Source organism: Athene cunicularia (genome assembly GCF_003259725.1).
Source record: "Athene cunicularia isolate RWA chromosome 5 unlocalized genomic scaffold, athCun1 chr5_part1, whole genome shotgun sequence".
Lineage (NCBI taxonomy): Eukaryota > Metazoa > Chordata > Aves > Strigiformes > Strigidae > Athene > Athene cunicularia.
Window position 1 is genome coordinate 24,695,356 of NW_020799101.1, and position 4,968 is coordinate 24,700,323.

Genomic DNA, 4,968 nt, shown 5'->3' on the forward strand with positions numbered 1-4,968 from the left:
AACCTCTCCAGCCTCTTTCTGAATTCAGTAGCACATAGCTACAGGGAGCATGTTCTTCTGAAATGAGCCCCTTTTTGCTTCCCAAAGTGACCACACTAGGAATATTCCTCTGTTTCCACACTGACAACTGGGAAGGGATTCAGAAGGAAGCACCACCACAGAGCTGCAAGAGAAACTGTGTGAAAAGGTCCTGCATTTAGGCATTATTACATTTGAAGAATTAGATAAAATTAACTGACAAGGCAAGATGCAAGACAGGAAAGCTATCACCCGAGGGAGCTTGGCCTCGTTTGAGTATGCAACCTGGAAGGCACAAAACAAAAATAAGGGAAGAAAAGAGAGAGGCAGAAACGGAGAATGAGTTTCCCCAAAGCCGCCAAAGCATGGAACAGGCCTGTATGAAGGTCTCTCACTGCCTCCTGGCATCTCAGGTGAGCTGGCACTGACTAGGACATAGGCTTGATAGCATCATGACTGCCCCCCCTGCAGTGCCGATTGTTCTGAATTATGTGGTCAGAGTGACTTCCGAAAGTTCACTGTTGGGACTGCTGTCCCATTCTGAGGCCTTGGCCTTACAGATCCACTCAGATTTTCCTCACCATTTGTACCATAACTGCAGCCTTGTCAGCAGCTGAGAAAACGTGTCTAAGAAAAGAGAAGGGTCCTGTCCACAGGACAAATATAATGGAGAAGACACAAATTGGTGTGACTGACAGTCTTGGAGAAACAGCCCAGCATTCTCCCTCTGAAGAATATCTCATGCCTTGCACACACTCTTCTGGTACCAGACTGCAGTTTTTTACAGAAGTTTGTTTTTTAGCATTTCAGTTCCTCCTCAGACTTGCCCCAGAGCTGGGCTATCCCCAGTTAAGAAAGAGTGAGTCAGAACCAGATCTTCCCTTGGGCCTTCCACTCCTGCTGTGCACAACTGCCTCTGCTGGCCATGGTTTTGTAGCCAGCAGTGCTGCTTAGCCACTCATCACCCTCGACGTGTATTTCTGTGGCCATTCATTTCCATACCTCCTCCTTTTGCCCTGGGTTGGCACAAGTGACTGGTGAACCAAGTCAGGCACCTGAAACAGCTGAAAGCTGAGCCAGCAAGCATGGGTAGTTTTCAGTCAGATCAGTTCCCTGTCCTGGTTTGCCACATGGTTGCACTCTGCTTGTGCCCACACAGCACAGGGGCCAAAGACTGCTTAACCTTGAGAGATGGGCTGTTATTGCCTCTGGAAACCGTAATCTGTAAGTGTTTCTCAGTCTAGCTCCAAACACTATCAGCAAGTAAACACTGAGCTAAACTCAAGTCTCTATCCATTTTTTCTCCTGTGTTTTGATCTTTTGTTTATTTTCGAAAACTAAGTAGCACCATTTGGCCACTGTTACCCATTTTTCTACCACCTCTTGGGAGGTGCCAGTTGCCATGTTCAGTGCCTCATTTCTGTACCCTGTATGGAAAAAGCAAAGACACTGGCTGGCTCACTTGCAGGAGATGGCACAGGAATGGCAGGAGCAGATGTGAAACTGGGTTTGTTCAGCACAGCAGGAACAGGGAAGGCTCCAGAGAGTGGCACAGGGATGGAGCCGTCTCTGGAATCACACAAGCTGAGTCAGTTTGGATGCTCTGAGCTGACACACTGAGTCACAGGAAATCATTTTTAGGCAGAAACAATGAAGGAGGTAACAACCAGGACAGGCTGACTGTTTAACTTTGTTTCATTTCTTCAGCATAGAGACTTGCATGCTTTTTGAGTGGAGACAGACGATTAAGTGCATGTTGACAGCACAGGTTAATGATTCTGGGTAGTTACTCCTCCCTTCACTAGTACAGACCCCCAGATCCCCTCTTCCTCAAAGGGCTGTGAAACACTGAGACAGTGTAATGTCACCCAGTTCAGCAAGTGACTAGTTAATGCAAAGAGCCTTCTGCACCTCAAGTGATTAAACTGATGAAAGTACAGCATGCTCTCTCTCTCTCAGATCTGGGCCTGCAGCCCAGACTGGGCTACAGTTTCTTTTGCATCAGGTCTACAGCATTTTAATGGGGCAATAGAAGAGGAGGAGAGGAAAAAGGTCTCCATCCCTCAATCTCACACTGACAGGATAGGAGACCCTCACACTTTGTTCTTACCCAGCATCATCCACTGCACATCTCAGAAAGGCTATAAATACTAGGCAGTCTTCACAATCCTCCGGAAAGCAGAGAAGAATTTATTTGTGACAGAAAAGATAGGAAATCAGATCTATTCTGCTTTCCCTTTAGTTATTCTGAAAGCTGGATAGAGAGCTAGGAAGAGAGCCCAGATTTCCCAGAGCACATACCTCTGCCAGGCTTAACAGACTGACTGAACACGTCCTTGGTCCCTCATCACTTGTGTGGAGGGGTTGCATCACCCCACTCCTAGATTCATGCACCCCAGCAGGCTGGCTGTATGCATGGGATTGGGACTCTGCTTTTAGAAGGGGGATCCTGAGAACAACAGAGATTTTCAGGTACTAAGTGGGCCATGCTGTGCATGAGACAAGGCAGATGGGAGTGAGGCACAGACAAAGCTCCACTGTTACCGGTATCACAGAGGTGCTTTCTGGCCAGCCTAGTTTAGCAACAGTTTGTTTTATGGTGCTTATATGTATCCAAACACCTCCCTAATCTTTCTTTTGCAAGTAACATGGGAGCAATACCAATCCCAGTTGTTAGCCTGACTGAAGAAACTGTATTTTTTCCCCTCTCTCTTTATATGAGCCCATTAGATGCAACTCTTCCTGTCTTTGCCCTCGTAACCACCTCATTTAAAATCCATCATTTCTTAACGAAGCAAGCACACATCACTTTGTATTTCCAGTGTGCACCCATTTGATGGTCCCAGCAGCTTCAAAGCAATACTCCACCGTGTTGCTGGAAAGGAAACAACTTACAGGAGGGTGGCACTCTCAAGCCTAGCATGTATGGCCAATCAGCTATGTCCTGCCACCCTGGCACGGCTCACTCAGTGCCCACTCACCCCAAATCTCCTGGAAGAAAACAGAGGCCAGAGAAGATCTCTGAGCAATCACACCCCAGTGAAAGACACAGTCCCTGCAGCTGATCTGTGAACATATTTATAAAGTCTTATTCACTGCCTTCCTGCAGTCATTTTACAGTATTTAGTTTATGGACAACTCTTTTGAGAGTTATTTCTCCCAACACCCAACACTGGCCAAGAATTTCAGAGTAGGCAAGCCAGTGTCCAATTCCCAACACCTAAAAAGGCCTATTCATTCATCCTCCAGCATATGGAGAGTACCTGGCCTTTCAAAGGAGCTAGCTCGGCAGAGTACACTCATTGCCCTAATTCTCATCTGTTGCATCAGCCATTTGAAGAAACACGATGGCATGGAGGCGGGTGGTGATATAAGCAGCCCTCAGAGATAAAAACACATTCCTAAAGGGGAAAAGGAGCTAGGGAAACAGAGCCCATCCATCCGTGCTCCTTCCTGCAATCCAGCATACTCTCAGCTGTATGCCTAGTGAGCTTGGGAATGGGATCTCAGATTGCAGATGACTGAATAGAGTTTATAGATCTGGTTCCCAGGGATGCTAGCAGACACACACACACACAAAAAAAAAAAGTGGACAGCCCAATTTCACCTGTTATTGCAAGAGCTCATACGACTTGTGTCCCCTAAGTGTAACCCTCTGACACCAAGACTATAACGTGAGAACAGTGGAAGTACTTCACGTTAAGACCAAACCCAGAGACTGAACACAGTATTTCCCTCCCTTCATGCAATGGACTCTTGTTTAACTTCTTCCTTCCATTTCCCTCACCTCTCTTGGCCAAATCAGGCCCTTTTAGTCAGGAACTTAAGTAGTGCATGTTCTGATGGATCTGAAACATGTTTTCAGCCTTCACCCAGGCTCAGGACAGTCAGAAGAGAGGAAGGAAATCTTTAAAGGAAGGAAAAGTCTAACGGAGTTAGAATAAGGACTGTAATCAGGATACAAGATATGTTCTGTTTGCTGCCACAGATGCCTGTAACTCTTAACTGCACAAAGGATGTTACATCACATGCTTCTCCAGAGTTCCTCGTGGAAAGCAGTATGGATCGCCTGTGCACTATACCACAGCAGGTTCTTACATACTTCAAATTACCTTCCCAATGAGGTAAATTCTTGCTAAAAAAGTCTGAGCAGAAAAAACTTCATCTTTTTATATTTGAATTTCTTCTGTTGGAGTGATGGGAATACTCTCATAACCCGCCAGTGGGGTGACACACCAAATGTTTGCTATGTCTTTTGTTCACAAGATGCCAATGAGCGGGGGGAGATTTTTCTCTGGCTGAGGTGCAGCACAGAGAGCAACAATCACAAGAATTCACATGGAAATATTTCAGTATGGCACAGGGGCACAAGGTTAAGTAAAATGATCATGGGTTCCTCTTTTCATAGAGCTCTCTGCATCAAGGCCAGGAATGGGCTTGGAAATCACATCTGACACTACACCAGCAACCAGCTCTGTAAGCGTTCGCTAACTCCTCTTACAACTCCTTGGCATCAAGAGTCTCTTTTCTGACAGACACGGTTCTGTACAAGAATGCCTTTTGCTGGGGAGACTGTACCCAAATCTAATTTCTCCTGCTTCAGAGCCTCACCCTTGCCTGTCTCACTTGCGCTCCCACCTCAAGTATCTGGACTCTTCTAAATCCGACTCTCCTCATCTTTTGATCATTTATCCTGTCTTCCTCTTAGGACAATCCCTCTCCCTCCCGCGGGGCTTGCACATTAACCATCTGAAGCCTGTTTTCCAGCAAGGCCTCAGAAGAAGAGAGTGCTGCCGGCGCCCCAGGCCGGGCAGAGCCCCGCTGAACCCTCCCGCACTCCGAGCCAGAGCGTGGCTCTGCCTCCCGCAGGAGCGCTCCGGGGCCCTTTTCCCGCGGGCTGGCTCCCGAGCTGGGGCGAGCGGACACTCCCAGCAGGTCGCCACCATTTCC